The sequence below is a fragment of the Callospermophilus lateralis genome, chromosome 1 (genome assembly GCF_048772815.1).
Source record: "Callospermophilus lateralis isolate mCalLat2 chromosome 1, mCalLat2.hap1, whole genome shotgun sequence".
Taxonomy (NCBI): domain Eukaryota; kingdom Metazoa; phylum Chordata; class Mammalia; order Rodentia; family Sciuridae; genus Callospermophilus; species Callospermophilus lateralis.
Window position 1 is genome coordinate 187,785,701 of NC_135305.1, and position 20,145 is coordinate 187,805,845.

Here is a 20,145-nt window from a genome sequence, read left to right on the forward strand (position 1 = left end):
GCAAATAGAAAATAAATAGTAGGACAATGGATTTAAACCCAATCATAAAAATAACCACATGATATTTAATTGATCTAAATACCCCTATTAGAGGGAAAAGGTTGTCTATATACCTAATAACAAAGCCTAAAATACATAATACAAGAACTTCATACAGTTGCATGGAGAACAGCTATGATCCACAATTATATCCAATAATTGATAAAACTAGTATACAGAAATCAATAAGAACATAGAGACATAATCAACATTGTGAGCCAACCTGTCCAAACTGATGTGGATCAAAGAAATAATCAAAATGAAAGTCAGAATTTTTAACTGAATTGAAATGAAAACATGACATATCAAAATTAGACAGCTGCTTCTATGGTAGTACATTATATCACCTGTTGCCTACATTAGAAAAGAAAATTGGTCTCAGACCAACAAATGAATCTCTACCTTAAGAAAATAGCAGAAGGCCAGGCACCGTGGCACACGCCTGTAATCCCAATGACTTGGGAGGTTGAGGCAGAAGAATTGCAAGTTCAGTCAGCCTCAGCAACTTAGTGAGGCCCCAGCTTGGTGAGACCCTGTCTCTAAATAAATAAATAGATAAATAAAGAGCTGAGGATGTGGTTCAGTGGTTAAGCACCCCTTGGTTCAATACCCAGTACCAAAGAGAAAGGAAAAAAAAACTATCAAAAGAAGAACAAATTAAATCTACTATAATAGAAAAGAGGACATAACAACAATTAATAAAATAGAAAAGGGAAAAACTATAGATAAAATCAACAACACTAATAAGTTGATTATTTGAAGTCAATTAAATTGGTGAACATCTAGACAAACTGACCATGAAAAAGAGAGAAAAGGGCTGATGATATAGCTCTGTTGGTAGAGTGCCTGCCTCACATGCAAAGGCCCTGGTTCAATCCCAGCACCACAAAAATAAATAAGTGAACAAAAAAAGAAAGAGAAAAAATAAATTACTAATATCACCACAGATTCTATGGAAAATAAAAGGAAGATAATATCATGAAAAACTTTATGCAAATAAATTAATCAATAGAAGAAATGGACAATTCCACAAAAGACAAGCTACCAAACTACATTCAAGAAGAAACAGATAATAGATACAATGCTTTTCAGCTTAACTAAATTGTTTGTATGTTAAAACCTTCCCAAAAAGAAAACTCCCGGCCTGTATGACTTCACTGGGAAACTCTACCAAATATTTAGAAGAGAAATAATACCAATTATACAAACACTGTTTCAGAAAATTAAAAAGGCTAAAATACTTCCTGACTTATTCTTTGAGGTCAGTATGATCTGAACACAAAACCAAGGCATTATTAAAAAAAAAAAACTTTATAACCTAATATGCCTTATGAACATAAAAATAGAAATTCTAAACAAAATTTTAGCAAGTTAAGTTGAAGAAGATACAAAAAGAATAATACATTATGACCAAATGTAATATTTTATCCCAAGAATACAAAGTTAGTCTAACATTAGAAAAATCAATATGAATTACCATATTACCAAACTTTTAAAAAATTCATTTATCTCAATAGATACAGAAACTGTTTTACAAACCTAATATTCATCCCTGATAATATTGAAAAAAATGTAGTAGAAAGGAATTTATCAATCTGAAATTTTAAAAAAGCTTACTTAATATCACATATAATCATTAAAAAACTGAATTATTTTCCACTAATATAAGGAACAAAAGAAGGATTTTCCCCAATCGTGATTTTTGGTTCAGCATTGTATGAAAGTTCTTGCCAGTGCAATAAGGCAAGAAAATTAAATAAAATGCATCCAAGTGTGAAAGGGAAATGTAAAACTGATTATCCACACATAATCAGAGTATCTTTATAGAAAATCTGGCAGATTCTACAAAAAAAAGGTTACTAAATTAGTAAATTTAGCAAACTGGCAAGTTATAAGGACAATCAACAAAACTCAGTTGTCTTTATATATGCTACCAATGAACAATACAGTATTGATTTTTAAAATCTGCCATCTAGAATTCCACTTTCATATGTGTAACTATAATGCACCAATTTAAGAAGTAATAAACAAATGAAAAGAAGACCTGTTGGAGAAGAAGAAGCAAGTGAGGAGGAGAGAGAGAGGAAGAAGTAGATTGAGATGGAGCAAATTATCTTACATGCATCTGTGAATGTCAAAATAAATCCCACTGTTATGTATTTAAAATGTATTAATATATTAATAAAAACATTTTAATGTCATTTATACAGATTTAAAATATAGTAAATAATCAGGGCTGCATCTTACAAAAGATACAACAGAAATATTCATTGAAAATCACAAATAATAATGAAAGAAATTAAAGAAAACCTAAACAAATGAAATATAACTAGACTTGGGTTGAAAGATTCAATATCAGACCCATAGATCTTAACAGCTGCCACATCTTGATCAAAGATATGATCAAGGGCTGAGGTGTAGCTCAGTCATAAAACACTTGTCTAGTCCTGGGTTCAGTCCCCATTAGGATAGCAAGTGTCATCAATGGGTTTTTATTACTGACTTGTTAAATGACATGAGTTGCAATGGTTGTCAGCAGTGAAACAAATGTTAAAGATGAAGATTGGCTCAAGTTTTAGAGATACTTCATCTTTCTTGAAAAAAAAAAAAAAGAATCTAGCAAAGTTTTTCTGGCAGTCTAAGATCACCATGCAAGTATTTTTCCCCAAGAGATCCCCTCACAACTATGGATTAAGATGATTTCTTATAGCCTGATTCTAATTATTAGGATATATCATTTCTTCTAGGAATGTTGTCATATCTGTCCTGAGTAAACTTTTCATGCAAGGTCATCTAAATACAGAGAAAACTGGGACTTCCTTAAGTTTATAAGACAAGCTGTGGGAATAGGTTTTGGGAAGATTGTGTCTGGTTTCTAATTGGAGTTTGTTTATTTAGTATCTAAAGAATCTGAAAACTAGCATCCCAGAATGGCACCAATTCCAAGAGTTCTCTTGAAGTCCAGCTTCTTCAACCCTCCTAGAAAAACTTCAAATTACTACTTCAAAACTCCATTCTCTTGTGGGGCTTCTATTGTTCCAGAGATGGTAGCAACCTGCCGTGGTTCATTCATTTAGTAAAGAAATGTGTACTGTGAGTAAAAGAGTTGGTTGGTCATCTAGGTTGGGACTAGATAAGGTAGTAATGGTTCATATGTCCATCAAGATCCTCCTCTGGGGAAGAACTAGAAAACCAAATGAAAAGGTAACTCACTTTTATGCAAGAGGATCTATGCATCAAAGAAGCCATAAAGAAGAAAAACCAGACTCCTAATACCTTGGGCCTATGATTCTATCAGGAAAACATAGCAATGGGAAGCCTGTCTTTAGCATCATGCAGACTGCAATATTACCTATTAAGCAGATACGCTCGGCCTGGTCAGCATTCCTGCATCTACAAACACAGATGCCTCTTTAGATGGCTACCAGTCATTCTGTACCAAAATTCCATCTTCAAAACATTTCTGGCACTATACTATTTCCTTGAATTTTGTGCGTATTTGAAAGTTTTCATAATAAAGTATTTTTGAATCCCTGGATTGCAAGGAATCATCAAGCTTACCTTGAACTTTCAAACAGGTGGGAGGTTAACTTCATTAACCATTTCATGAATTAATACAGAGCTAAAACTGTACTCTCTGTAATGTTCTCCAATTGATCAAACCTTCTCCTGTGGCATATATGGAAGTAGTTCTTTACTCTACAGTAAATTTCTCAACAAGGGAAACTTCCAAAAAGATGGTTATTGGTAACTATATAATTTACTATCCAAAATGGGGAAAATTTTTGAAAGTAAAATATGGCACTAAAATAATTTAAATAATTTTTACATTTGCATTTATGAATTGAATATTAGGTTTTGGTACAGTGGTGGATCTATTTAAAATCATAATACAAAAACTTTTTTAAAAATAAATTTCTTAAAAAAAAAATAAAGACATATGGGAAAGATGCTAAGCCAGATGAGACACTTGGCAGGGGACATGATTGGGGAATGACTCAGGTTAAACCAAACATCTGGTCACCATAGTTACCTGTCTTCTCATCACTATGCTGATTTAGGTTGAAACATCCCCTGTTCTTTGAACAGTTCTGACTTCTTCAGTATCCAATTTTCTTCATCTAATGATATATACTTAAAATATAGCATAAAAATCACACACAATATTCCTGACAAATTCTGACCAATGCACATTACAATGAAGCCATCATCTCCATGAATCCAACTTCACTTTTCCTACACTCACTTCAGACTGCATCAGCCTTCCCAACAGCTGCATCCATATTTCTGGCTCTTATCCAGCCTGTGATCAACTGAAATTTTTGCACATGAAGTGCTGCTAACCTCAGTCTTCCTCTTTATGAACATTCACAAAAGATTTAATTTTTAAAATCTAAATTCAGAAATTATAACTTGTTAATTTCAGGTGATTATTATAGACTATTAATATAGTTTTCACAAACAGCTTATCATACAATATATTATCTGTTCTAATTTTTTGTGACATCCAAAGTTTGTTAAGCAAACTGTAGGTATCTTTTATCCAAACTGTTAATTAAAAGATGGAGCAGAACAGGGCCCAAGTTGGACAAACATGAGCGATCTAGTGGGTCCACTTAGTAATATTTCTTTAACCAGGTTAAAAAATATATATCTAACCACCCTTACATTGAACGCATACTTCTATCTCTAATCCAAAAGAACACCATCAAAGATATCCAACAAGCCAGTTACTCCCTTTACAATGGAAGATGATAGAATCCTCAAAGTAATTTTCCAAACCATTTGCCATGACAGATAGTCTACTCATGAGTTTGTCTTGTAAAGCAATCTGAAGGTTTTCCAATAGCAAAAGACACCAGTTGTACAAAACTCACCACACAATCTAACAGCTCATCTGTTAAATGCTGCCTGATAAAAGCACAATCCAGAAAGAAAAGTGGGAGGCAAGTGGAGTATATTTTGACAACCATTATCTCTGATTCAGTACAAATGTTAAATCATCCCACACTCTTCTTTAGAGCATCTTGGACTCACTAATGGGGCACTGACTTGTTTCCTATCGTAGGGTCACACCCAAGCTAGAATGAAATGCTGTGGCAGAGAACCACCATGACTCAACACAAGGGATGAACTTGAGCCAAGAATGAACAAGCAGAGTCGAAGATCAAGACTAATCTCTGATAGGCGTGGCAAAGTATGTGAGTCCACTGGCCAAAAAACAGAAGAGGAGATGCTGATGATGTCTTTAACACAGGTCAACAACAACAACAAAAATCCACTGATAAAACTCAAAATGTCTATACTCCAAATCACTGTCAAGATACAATAGTAGGCTCCATAATAATTTTTCAGAGCAAAGTACAACTGTAAAGGTATTATGTAAGAAGTGTGATTCACAGAAAAGGTACATCAGGTTTGGAAATCAGGTTATCACTCTTCCCAGACCTCAGTTTTATTACCTGCAGATGGAGCCCTGACATTCATGCCATGTTGGTACAAATAGATCTAAACCAGCTAAGGAAAACCCTCTTTGCTATGCCCTCTTCCCAGTGTAATTATGGAGATCAAATATGGAAAAATAAATGCTCCATATTGATATGCATTTGTATAATCATTAGTTATAATATTAACACCTGGATGTTTTTTGTGAATTTGATGAAATGTTTCTCTAGGAAAGTTGTGATAAGCAGAGAGGTAGGCAGGTAAGTAAACAGAAACATGAGAGCAAGAATAGAGAGAGAGACTAATGAGAACGGTGAACTGTATTTACTGGATGATATCAATGAAATATTCTTCTAGAGTAACAGAGGTTTGAATCTGGAATAGAATCTTTCTTCACAACATGATCTTACCATCCCCCGCCACCTCTCTGCTTCCTGTTTGCCCTCTCCTGAGCTGTTTTCCTCCGCCACACCCTTCCACCATGATGTTCTGCCTCACCTTGGACCCAGAGCTACGGAGTTGGCTATCTATGGACTGAGACCTCCGAAATCATGAGCCAAAATAAATTTTTCTTGCTTTATGTTATTCATGTAAGATATTCTGGTCACAGCAATGCAAAGTTGACTAAAACTACTGCCAAGATACATCACCAACATATCTTGGCGTAAGAGCTCATTGAGTAATATAGAATTGGTAAATGAATACATAACCGTCTCTATTCTCCTGTTCTTCCCCATGGGCCAGAAAGTAGCTTCATACTCTTAAACAACAGTCTAGACAAACATTACCAACTAGAGTTGGCACATTAGATGAAAATTATCTATAACTCTTAAATATATTGGAATGATAGTGCAATAAGAAGCAGGACATGTGAATTCTGGTCCAATTGGTGAAACTCCCTGGCCGTGTCACATCAGGTAAGCAAGTTACAGGTTATTTCTTTCTCTGTGAAATGAGGGGCCTGGGTAATTGACCCCTTTCCAGGGCAAAGTCCTCTACCTCTATGAATAATGTCTGTAGTCAGCTGAAATGAAATGAAAGGGAAATAAGAGTATGAGTATTGCAGATAAACATGTGCCCTGAGAGAAAAGAAAATCAGCTCAACACGTGCACTTATAATTTGTGGCACATCCTTATTTTTCAATTAGCTGATTACCAATAATATAACAACTAATGGGATCTATATTAGAGTAGGCCAAATATCCATGACAAATCAATATCAAAATACAACAGCACAAATACATAGAAGTTTATTCCTTTCTTGAAGAACAACAGGTATTTCTCCTCCATGTGGTCATTCATTGATCTAGGCTCATAGAAGCTCTACAGTTATAATTTCCAAGAAATATCTAGTCATTGTCTTTCCAGCCCAAGAAATAGTATGTATAGAAAGCATATTCATCAACTTAAGTCTTGTCTTGGTAACTTCCTTATGCATTCCACTCAAGAAAAATTAACCATATGGCTATACATAATGCCAAGGAGGTTTGGAAATTTTATTCCCTAGGTGACCAGCCACATCCTAGGCATCCCTTCCTAAGGAGAACAAATTTTGTTAGGCAACTAATAGTCTCTGCCACAACCATTTGTTCACTTAAGGTGTTTCAATATAATCATGCTACAAAAATAATTTATTTAAATCCAAGCAATTAATTCAGGAAACTGTTACTAAATGACTGAATTTAGAATTTATTAGTTTGTTTAAATATTAGCAAGTGAAATACATTCATTGAGTGCCTACTTTAGGTCCTATCCATCTACAAACTCCATAGAGATCTGGAAATCACAAATGTATTCAATTTAATCCAAAGAAGAAAGCTTCTGGTTTTGATATGTTCTAGTAATCCATCGATAGCAGGTCCTTCTGAAATAGAAATGGTATCTATAGTTTTAAAGGAGATACCTTCTCCTAGTAGTTGAAGCAGAGCAGTGAGCAATCTGACTGGCTAAGATGGAGTGATACTCAATAGAAGTGTGTTCATCTGTTACACTTGGCAAGGTTGCTGATGCAGTGATGTTTTTATGTCTTCTATTTAGCTCAGAAGTTAAAAAATAAAAAATAAAAAGGAAGTCACAGGATAAAACAGAACCACCACCACTCCATTTCATCAGGTCCCTCTTCACTAAGCATCAGCTCTTTTACTTGCAAAATGCAACAGATGGAATGTTAAATCTAAACTATAATGTCTCTTTCATTCCTAGCTGTCAAAACAAACTATGTGCCTCCTGTTTCTCAGCTATAATCCACCAAAAGCAAGGAGACTATTTCAGATACCAGAACATGTACAACCAAGTCTATTTTGGGTGATTCTTTTTAAGGATATGTGTTGGAAGATGAATGGGTGAACTTAAGCAAAAAAATAAATAAATAAATAAGTATTCACAATCCATGACCATTTATTGGCATTTTAATTATGACTGCTGTATGACAAATACACTGTCTTGCCAAGACCAGTGAAAGTAAATACTTCTCAGTTGTGATCTAAGCTAACCAATGATATATATTAGGGTCATAGTAGTCTTTATTCATTGTTTAGAACAATCTAATGCAAGTTATTTTAAAAAGGGAAAAAGAAACAGGGTGGATTAATTTTAATAATATCTTAACCCAATATATCCAAAATATTGTCTTTTCAACATGCAGCCAAAATGTAGAATAAATTCTTTAAAAACCATGTTATGTCATATATAAATATACCACAGTGAATTTCACCTTTCTGTGTTAAGTAAAAAGAACCAATCAAATACAAATACGAAGACAAGCAGGAGGTAGTCTAGTAGAGTATAGGAAGGAGAACAGGAGAGGGGAGGGAAGACAGGAGGAAAGCAAGAGATCACAAACTGAAATAGAATTCCATGTATATATGGGTTTGTCAGGATGAACCCAACTACTATGTATAAAGCTCTACTTAAAAATAAATAATTTTTAAAAAGGGTAGCCAATATAAAAACATTGAGATATTTTATATTTTATTTTTACAGCAATTAAAACCTGGTATGTATTTTATATTTACAGAACATTTCAATTTGAGCTAGCCATCATCATTCAAGTGCTCAATAGCTACATGTGTCTAGTGGCTACCTAATTAGTGCAAACTTAGGAAGTTTTAGTTTCTATTTAGTACATGGTGCTTATATGAAAATTACAATGATAAGGAAGTAGGCTAAGTATCACAAATCATTGACAGCATCTTTATACTGACCTCTTCCCCAAGAACACAGTGATTAAAATGTATCAAATCAGGAGTTGCCTATAATATTTTGAATATCCATGGCCAACCATACCAGAGGCTCTCACTCCATCCTTACAATACAAATCTGGGTTGTTAATAGACTAACTCCAGCACTAACCCATCAATTCTGCAGGAACACTTTGGTTACAAATGTTGGACCCAGGAAAGAAAATGCATCTGGGAATTTTATCTGATATGATTGAAGTTTGAGAAATTCCAAAACACGACCAGTTGATAAGCGAGCCAAAAAAGGCACTAAGTCTTTGACAAAGAGAAAGTAGGGGAGCCGTCTTCTGTAAACTACAAGTCATTCCTGGATACACTTTAGGAGCCTAGACATGAGCTGTTGTTAAAAAGGGGGAGTCAGGGGGCAACAGGGATTAGGCAGCAGAAATGCCCCATCTACACACTGAAAATTTGTAAAACACTGTGCAAATTCTTGGATCTTACAGGGTTTATGGGTTAAACTGCCTTTTTATGACCCCTGATAGACTCTCATAACCACCTAAAAGAAAGATTTCCACATTATACAAGAGCAAGGGACATCAGCCAAGATCTTGGAGGAAATAAAAAACTGCGTAAGAACCAATTTCTATTTTAGCACCTCATTTTTTAACCATCTGAAAAATGAATAGCCAACTAATTTCCCAGCCCTCTTTAAGATATCTCATGTGTAAATAGTGGTAAATGGATCTGACAAGTGCTGGATTGTGTTACTTACTAAATGAACTCAAAGATGATTTTTAAGAGAGCCACTTCACGAGGCATTCTCACCTCAATTGAGCAATACCAATAAACGCAAATTAAACACCAGCACCTTGTCCAGAGGACTTAAAATGATCCTTTTGCACATCAGTCATGAGCTGCTTCTTCAGCGGAGTACGATTTGGGTCACAGAAGCAAGATGTTCTTGTGAAGAAACAGCTTTTTTAAAAAAGTATTCCAATAACATTCAAAGAGGACAATAGGTCTACAGCCAAAAACCACATTTATTCAGCACATCCTTGAAAACGAAATTATCCACATTATGAGCATCACTAGAGAAACTAACAGGAAGCAGCTTGAGTACCTCTAAAGATGTACTTTGCCCATGTAGCCAAAAGTATGTATATTATTCTTCTTGTGAAACTCCATGGGAAATGATGTAAGCTGAATCTAATTTGCTTTTCTTTAATATAGAAAACAAAACAAAAAGTTCCTCAAAAAAATGCATAAGCAAAAAAAAAAATCATAACAGAGAGATTCTCTAATCTCCCTGAAAGAAATATGACTTTGATGGTCTTGAAATCCATTTTTCTGACACTATTTAAAACTTTGATGCTTCAGTTTCCCCATGTATAACAATGAGAATGACACTCCATGAGTTTCTTATAAAGATTGTAATAATTCATGTTAAGTGCTTAATAGAAGGACTGGCACATAGAAAATTTTCCATAAATAATATGTATTATTTAACTGTACTTTTTCATATATTTGTATTTTATTTATAGGATCTATCATTATATTTTGATACATGTATACAATGTGTAATGATCAAGTCAGAGTAGTTAGCATTTCCATCTCTTCAAATATTACTTATTTCTATATGTTGGGAATCTTCAAACTCTTATTTGAAATGTACAGTTGTTTATAGACTATAGTTGCCCTACATTAGAACAACTTCCCTTGCTCACTAACTCCACTTTCTCCCCTTCTTAGTCTCTTGTGACTTACATCCTTGACTTTTATGTGATCAACTGTAATATAGTTGATGTGTTTTAAGATGAAGTGTCTCCCCAAAAGCACAGAAGACAAGGTAGCATTCAATATTCAGGGGTGAAACAATTAGATTATGAGAACTGTACCATCATCAGTCCATCCTAGTTTGAATGGACTAACTGCGGGGTAACATAATAGGTGATGTGTGGCTGGAGGAGATAGGTCACTGGGGGTGTACCCTGAAGGGTTTCAAACTCCCTGTGGCCCCTCCCCACCCCCACCCCTTCCTGCTTCCATGAGCTGAGCAGCTTTCCTATTCTATGTCCTTCTGCCATGATGCCCTGGTTCACCTTGGGCCCAGAGCAAGTAAGTTGGCTGATCATGGACTTAACCTCTAAAACTATGGACTCAGAATGAACTTTCCCTCCTTTAAGTTGTTCTTCCCACATATTTTGGCCACAGCAATGAAAAACCTAACAAATACACATATACTATTTTCATAATTAATTATAGAATACCATAAAGGCTAGACAAAGCAACCCAGGCAAAATCATACAGGTATGGCCTAGGACCTAGGACTCTAGATTCTCTATAGGTCCTAAAAGAATTCATTCTATTTACAGTATAAATCTTAATTTTTGGTAATAGTTCCTTACTCCGGCAATTATGTTATCAAAATATCATACCGATGCTTTGGTTTTACAAAGTTGATCTTCAGAAGGAAAATAGCACTGCCTTTGCTGAATTTGATTGGGGTAGGGAATTCCTAAATATGTACCTGGAGAGCTGGCCAAAAGGAGGTACAGCCTTTAAAAAGAAACAAATGAGGATCAAACTTCTAGAAACTAAAGAACACAACTTTTTATTCAGGTAGACTATGGTTAAGTGAATAACCAAAGGGCAGAAAAAGAAAAATGTCCACCACTGAGATAAACAGAGAGGTGCTTAAGAAAACAAAGGAATGACCCTCTTTTCTCTTGAGCACTCCAGCCCTAGCAACACTGTTTTCTGTTTTATTTTTTTGATTTGTTTTGTTTTTTGGCTAAATTTCAGCTTCCAGACCCAGTGAAGAAGGAATGAAAGATAGGAATTCATGTCCCGCTGGGCCTAAATTGCATAATTTGCTTCCTAATGACATTCAGACTGCTGCTCTCGTTTCAAAAGGCTCTTTACCTCCGTAACTATTAAGCCTTTAGAGCCTCCTTTATCCCTCTCCCTGTCCAAGCCACCATCATCTCCCATCTGGACCACAGAAATCAGTTCCTCATTGAGGTCTCATTCTCGATGCAGTCATCAGAATAAATTCCTGCTTAAAACCCTCAAATGGCTGATCATTGGCTTGCCATTCTCTAAATCCTGGACATGGCTTGCAAAGCTCTCCATGATCTGGCTTCTGCCTACTACAAAACCATCTCTCTCTACCTTCTCAGTCATTCTACTGCAGCCACTTGAACCTAAAACATTTGTTCCTATCCTGATAGATTAGTACCTGTCTTCTCTGTTTCATCCTTCAAAGGCCATCCCCTAAGAGAAGTCCTCCTTGAGCCCTCCAGCTAAATTAGTGGTCCACAAGGCCAATGCCTATCCCATTGCTGGGTTTTATTTTCTTCAGAGCATTTATCAGTATCTAAAGTCATCTCATTTTTTTTTCTGAATATCCCACCCCACCCCATCTGCAGTGTAATACACAATCCAAATGAATGTGTCTTGCTCATAGTCCAATATTTGCTCCATAATATAGCCTCAAAGGGATATGTTAGTAAGTGAATGAAAACTACAAACACACCTTCCCCAGATGCATTCACTCACACAAAAAAAAAACTGTGCATGCAATTTTATGGGATTATGAAAAGTTATAGATAGGGCATATAGATACATAGAAAGCCTAAGTTAATAAGAAATCAAATATTACATAGACAGATCAGAGAGATGAGTTAGTTCAAGTTAGAACACGGGCTAGTCCTCCAAACTAGAAGTTCAGACACCTTTAGTTAATACCTTTGTCTTCCAAATATTGTTGATTTTCTAATTGAGCCATCAATTATTTTGAGTGGGTTATTGAAGTCTTGAATATTTCTCTTCAACTCTGTCAGCTTTTGCTTCCTGTATTTTGGGACTCTGGGATATTAGACATATGTCTGTTTACAATTGTTGGATCTTCCTGGAATCCTTTTTAATTCTTCTATTATAATAAAATATCCCCAGTACAAGGAGCTGTGATAGTTTTTATTTATCCCATTTAGCAAGAATATTTATACTTATCCTCTCATATTCCAAGTCATTTTCATACTTTGGTCCCTGGGATACAGAGAAGTCAGCTCCAATTTCCCTGTCTTGTATGGACAAACAAGTCCTGCAGCCCAAGAAGATCCCAGTGTCTTCTCCACCCCAAGTGCCTTCCCACATTGCACGGTCCACAGCCAAGTAAAACCTCATGTACAGATCACCAGTTGGCCTCCCCACCAGAAAGGAGCTTCAATCCTACCTGCACTTGACAGGACCGGGAACTGCTATTTCTCAATACCTAAGGCTTTTCTTCTCACCAGAAGGTTAGCATCACAAGAAGTTAGCATGACATGTTGGTTGGCTGAAGTGACTTTTGGCTTTCTGCCAGATGAGGTCAGCTACCCCAATGGTCTAGCAGTTGTCAGCATGACACCACAGCATCACACCACAGCATCACACCAAGAGATTTCAGGCTAAGTTCCATGGAACCCTACTGAACCACAAAGATTCTTCAGCATTCCACAAAGTCTGAACTCAAATTTTACTTTTAAATATGCATATCCATCTATATTAAAGCTGCAATAAAATCAGCATGCACATTTAAATGTGATATCAAATGGAAATACTTTAAAGAGTGCATGAATTGTGCAAACAAAAAAAGGTTGATTTTATTAAAAATCCCAGGGAAAATAAACTCTATCATTTCTAGTGTTTAATTAAGACTTCAACTGTATCAGTGATTATAGAGGGTGCCGCTCTGCAGTGATCTATTTTTTATTCAAGCTTCTACACGTCAATGCATGTAAAATTATTAAACTGACTGCATAATTATTAAATACATTTGAGTCAGGATTGTCTTGATCTGCACAATCAAAAGAAAATAGAGAAATAAATTGAATGCAGTCATTGTCATTCATAACCCTCAATTTCATACGTTCTTCAGAACAGTACTATGATTTTCTTTCATTAACTTTACCTATTATATTTGTGAATTTAGAAAATAAAATTATGCTAATAAGATATTGCTGTTATCTTTGTACCTGACCTCTAATCTCCATTTTGACAGATCTCTGTGTTTTCTGCTGCCTGCCTCCAATGTGAATAGAAGTGAAAGAAAGAAGGGTATTAGTTACATGTTGCCTCAAAACAAATTACCACAAATTCAGCAACTGAAAACAACACCCATTTGTTATTGTATGGTTTTTATAGGTCAGACATCTGGAAACAGAAGTCACTGGGTTTTTTGTTGATGTTGGTTGAGACTCCAATGTGGTCTTAGGCACATTATTCTATTCAAAGCCCATTCAGACTCTAAGTAGAATTAGTTCCTTATAACTAGTCCAGTTTTCTATTGCTTCATAACAAATTATCACTTAGTGGCTCAAAACAACACCCCTTTATTAGCTCACAGTTCTGTATCAGGATTCCAGGCATGGTGTGAATGAGTTCTTGCTCAGGACTTCTTCACAGGGTAAAATCTGGGTGTCAGCCGTACTCCTTTCTGAAGATTCTGTGGGGGAAAATCTTCCTCCACACTCCTTTAGATTGTTGGAAGAATTGACTTTTTTTAATGGATGCTAGCTAGCTGTCCTCAGTTCCTACTGGCCACCCTCAAATCCTTACCTTATGTCCCGGTCCACTTTCAAATACAGTGGTTTAGAATCTTCCTGGTGCTGAATCTCTCTGACTTCAAATCTCTCTCCTGTCTGCTATGACAGTCATATAACATCATCACCATTTTCCACATAATATAATCTAACCAAGGGAACAACTATCTCATATCCACAGAGTGTATTCAGACTCAAGGGTAGGAGACTCTACAAGATGTGGTCAACAGTAAATGGGAATCTCAGGGGCCATTTTAGAATTTTACCACCACAAGGTGGCAAGAGGAGACCTCCTCAGCCACAAAGTGAAACTACGTTGTATCTGCCAATCACAATGACTCCTTACCAATGATCTCTTCAAAGATAGAGTGTGAGCCAGATGAAGGCAATAAGACACAAAGGGAAGTCCACTGTGGAACTTCTGGGAAACATTACTCCCTTGTAAGTTTAGAGCACCTCAAACCCAGCTCTGTAGGATTTCCAGTCTAACTAGGATGTCGGAAGCCACTGCTGCTATCTTGTTCCAGATGAGCTGAGAACATGAACATCATGAAGAGGAAGAGAGACACAAAAGAACCTGTAAAAGTGTGGCTGGAACTCTATTGCACCCTGCTGAGCCCTTGCCACCTCTTGTTAGATAAGATTTTTAATTTCCCTCATCCAAGATAGCATTCATCAGAATTCCATTACTTGCAACCCAATGTACTCTTTGAAAAGGAAAGTTTTTATTTCAGGAAGAAAAAAAAAACAGAATGGTCTGGCTGCTAGAGAAAAAAAAATTAAAACTATAGACCTACTGGATAAAGTCATACAGATCTGGGAGTCCAGCTTAACTTCCAACCTTAATGGGTTAAGCTATCTTATCTGCAAGATCAGAAAAGCAATTCCTATCCTTGTGTTCATTATGATGACTCACTGAAGTTACATGCATGTAGCAAAAAGTAACAACCTTGATGCACACAGCTGATTATGACCTAGAATTAGGGAGCAGAATGAAATGCAGGAGGCTATGGACTGCCAGTAGAGAATGGGAAAATATGTGTAATGGAGAAAGGAATGGGATAGGAGAGCTCTGTCTGAGGGATTGGCATCTCTTTCTCAGCCCCAGATTGGTATCTGAACTCTAAAGAGACAGAGACTGTTTAAATGTGGAAGTAGGCACACAGTGCATGCGCGCGCACGCGCACACACACACACTTTTGTATAATGTGACTATCACCTTCATAGATACATACAGAGAAGAGAAAAAGAAGAAGCTGCCACTGTTGCGGGAAGAATAGTTGGCCCACTCTATTGCCCGGTATTTGGAAGTCACTTAACCAAAGGTATGGATTTGTAATTCACAGTGTTGGTAAGGGATGTGAGCAATGTTTTGCTACAACACCAGGCCTTATTGGGTATAGAAAAGACACACTAGAGATACTGGAGAGACAAAAAGAAAAGGAGGCAGAATAATGTTAAAGATAAAAAAAAAAAAATCTATTCTTTTCCATTTTGCCCTTAGCCTATAACAGCCATCATCCATACTCCATATAAATGGATACTATCACCTTAGTTTGACATTTCTGCCTGCCCTTTACTTGGGTGAATTACCTAGCCTCAAGCCTTGATTTCCTCATCTTAAAATGGGGAACATAAAGGCCTACCTCACAGCACTGCCATGTGTAAGTGCAAGCATGTCAAGTTACTGGTTTCTAGAAGTTGCAAACAAATGACAACTGTTGTTACACACTTTCCTGCTGTGTCTCCTATAGTGCTGGGAACACTGAAATACACCTGATCTGGAAAACCTTACTAATCATTATCACACAAAATGACAAATAAATCAGTATGATGTATAAGATATTAATAGGCTACTAATATAGTTCAAAGAAGGAATTTACATTATCAGCGGAAGATGGAAAAGGTTTCCCAAAGGTAAAATTTTAATTTGGACTTGTAATTCAAATAGAAGCACCTAGTCCAGGAAGAAGGTAAGGACATTACAGAAAGTGTAATTTTTGGATGACCACATCAGTGGGTGATATTGTTTAGTAGTATATATGAGGAAGCATGTCAGCTCCCCCCATTGATGATAACTTTGCCCTCATCTGGAAATTGATGGTAAGCTAAGTGGGTTGAACATCCCCCTCTCAAGAGCATAGTTGGAACAAGTCTAATGGGAGATTTCTTCTGAGTCACTTGAAGCTTCTGTTAACTTACAAAGATTAACATCTGTGAATGTAGATATTATGAGAGGAGAAGCTTGCAGAGTTTCAAACAAAACTAAGTGCTTTCTCTCACTGAAAGAACTTTACATGGAGCCACAGACGCAGAGAACACACTGCTCTCCCAAGAGAGAGCTGTCTTGTTAACTTCACCACAAGTAAATAGTCCTTTTCTGTTTGGGTTTTTTTCCTTTTTAAAAAAAAAAAAAAAATTCTTATTCAATTATAAACCAAACAAGCTAAATGAGAGTAGGATGTTCCCCTTCCTTCCTTAAAAGCAGATGGTATTTTTTCCACTGACTTTTTGAACATTACACTTAATAATGTCTCCACTGGGAATTTAGAACAATAAAATATATGTGAATTGCCTTTGGAAGGAAACACTGTTCATGTGCATTCTTACTCACTCCGTTAAAGAATCCTTCCTAGGTTGCTTCTTTCGATCCAAAGTGGGCATTCGCTAACCCTACCCAGATGGCCTGGAAGATGCCCTCAGCAACCCTTCTTGTCTTTGTCCTGCAGTTGTGACATTTTAATAACGCCACCTCACACTCCCACAGTGCCCTGCATATGGCCAAGAGCATCTGCATTCATTGCCCATTTTAGTTCCCAAAATAATCTTGGGAAGGAAATAATAACATTTTTAGATGTGAGTAAAATGAGCCTCTGAAAGTTACAAGACACAACAGCTGGCAAGTCACATTTGAATTCTGAACTTTGGTCACAGACTTTCCTGTATGGATTGGAAACAGAACGATCTGGAATCACCTATACTCCTGACCCAGCTAAGAGGACCACTTCATTTAGAAGTTACATCATGGATTTTGGACACTCTACTTCCAGCTGTACTCACTACTTGTCCCAGAGGAAGTTAGATGTGTTAAGTCTGTTTCCTCAACTCTTACTTTAGTTTGCGAGGGCTGACATAACAAAGTACTACAGATCAGATGACATAAACAGAAATATTTCTCCTTATAGCCCTAAATGTAGATGTGAGTCAAATGAGCCTCTCCTTTTCTCCTTATAGCCTAGGAGCCTCTCTTATTTCTCCTTATAGCCTTAAAAGCTATAAGCCCAAAAGCTACAAGTTCAAGATCAAGGTGTCAGCAGGGTTGGTACCTTCTGAAAGTCTCTCCCCTGGGCCTACAGATGATCGCCTTCTCTATGTGTTTTCATATGGTCTTCCTCTGTGTGCACCCTGTCTCTAATTTCCTCTTGGTGCAAGAACCCAACCATACTGGTTTCAAGGATCCTTGATTACCTCTTTAAAGACCCTCTTTCCAAATACAGTCACATTCTGAGGCACTAGGGATTAGGACCTGAGCATTGAAACTCTGTAGGGACCCAAGTCAGCCCACAGCATCTACAAACTAGGACAATGAAGTTATTATATCAAGGTCTTAGCATAATGAGTCCTATTATCACCTTAACAAATGACCACAACATTAGCAGCTTACACCCATTTATTATCTTACATTTCTGTAGGTCCAAAGTCCTACACAGGTCTTGCTAGATTAGGATCATATCATCAGCAAGGCTGCATTCCTTTCTATAAGTCTGAAAGAGGATCGGTGCCTTACCCATTCAGGTTGTGGGCAGAATTCAGTTCCAGGTGATTGTTACACCAATGTCCCCATTTTCCAACTGGCTGTCCACTGAAGGCCATTCCCAGCTTCTAGAGACCATCATATTCCTTGGACCATGTCCCCAGTCCTTCACCTTGAAGCCAGAAACAGTGTCAAGTGCTTCCCATGACACATTTCCCCAATGCCTCTTCTGAGATCCTCTCTCTCCCTTACCACAGTTTACAAGGACTCTCCCTTTTGAACATTGATGTGATTCAACTGGGTCCAACTATAAAATCAAGAATAATCTTCCCATAACAAAACCCTTAATCATCATGTCTGAAAAGTCCTTTCTGCCATGTCTGTGTCACTACACATGCATGTCCTACTCACAGGTTCCTAGGACTAGGGTGAACACACCATTGGGGGCTCTCAGCCTGCCTGCCATGTAAGTGCTTGTTAAAGGACGACTATTCCAACTTTAAAATTTCAATATAAACCTTTGCAAACTTATAAGCCTATTTAAAATTAAGTTAATTACTTTAACTAGGTCACTCCATCCCAAAGACACATGACAAAGTCTGGAGACAATTTTGGTTGTCCTACTGGGGGATGGAGGATGACACTGGTCCCTATTAGCTTAAGGCCAGGGGTATTGCTAAATATCCCACAATGTACCAGATTTCCCCCATAGCAAAGAATTATCTAGCTCAAAATAACGCTAATGCCAAGGTGGAAGAACCCTGGTTTAACTGAACATTCTGGGAAAAGTCAATTAACCTATATAGGAATCAAATTTTTATCATTATCAAGTAAACTCACCAATGCCATAATCAAAGGACATCTTTTGTTCCATAACAAAAAAAAAAATCAACAGTTGGAAAAAAAACACATTTAGTATGTTTGAGACATGGTGTATTTAGATGACTATATTCTTATTTTAATTTCAACCTCATCTGAGAAGTGAGAATGGACTTAAACATCCCCCATTTTATTTATTTTTGAAGACCTAGCAGGGGTCAGTCACTATTGCAGACATATAGATTTATCAGTGAACAAAATATTCCTGTTCTTGTGGAGCTGACATTCTAGAGAAGAGAAGAGCCAATGAGCCAAATGAATTAGTGATAAATTATTCAAAAAGATGAAAAGTAGCCCAGAATCAGGAGGTCAGGGCTGAGTGGACTAGGGGAGGGGATCCACAGTGACATTAAATAGGGTGGTCAGGAGAGACCTCCTTAAGAAATGTAACTTGTCCAGTTATGAAGGCTAGATGCCATCTCATTTTCTTAAGCTTATTTGCAAAGTATCTGCAAATTCTATTTGTGGTACATAAACAGAGAGAGCTTTGCACTTTTATTTCCATTGAATGAGAAAAAGTCAAGTGGAAAAAAGATGAACCTATATTGGCCCTTCATAAGCACATGGTCAAGGCTTGGAACTCAGGCCCCTGCATTGCAAAATCATTTCTCTTAAAGTCACTCTGACTTATCACTACACTGCAGTCCCAGGAACAAACAGGCATATAAGTATAATGAAGCTCCAAGATATAGAATGACCTGCCTCCTCCTCTACCTACTTTTTCACCTCATTCCAAAAAAAAAAAAAAAAAATAGACTAAGAACAGGTTAGGAGAACTAAGGCTGAGTATGTTATTTCCTTATTTGTTGAAATCATTTAATATGCATTATGTCAACTGCATTATATTTATTATATAACATGAATAAGATGAAAAGTGAACAACATTTTATTTAGTGCTTTTTTATACCTTGAATCCCTTCCCAAAAAAAAAAAAATGAGATGCTATAGAAAACAACTTAAAATATTGCTAAATGCTTTTTTTGTACCCATATTGATCAGTATCATAAATTCTAATTCTTGGCTTTAAAAATCAAAATAACCAAAGACTTCCTGAATAAAAGCCAGGTCCTAATTGTAGTGTGTTCTTCATTCCTAGAATGTGCATCCCTACAGTATTTTTATGTTATTAATCTTTCTAGTTCTGCACTCAAACATTTGGTCCTCAAATATTTCAAGGAGCATCAACATTTAGTCTTCCAAAATGACGGAGTCAATTTAGAATACAACTGGATTCCCTGCTATAAGCTGGGTCTGGTCATGATCA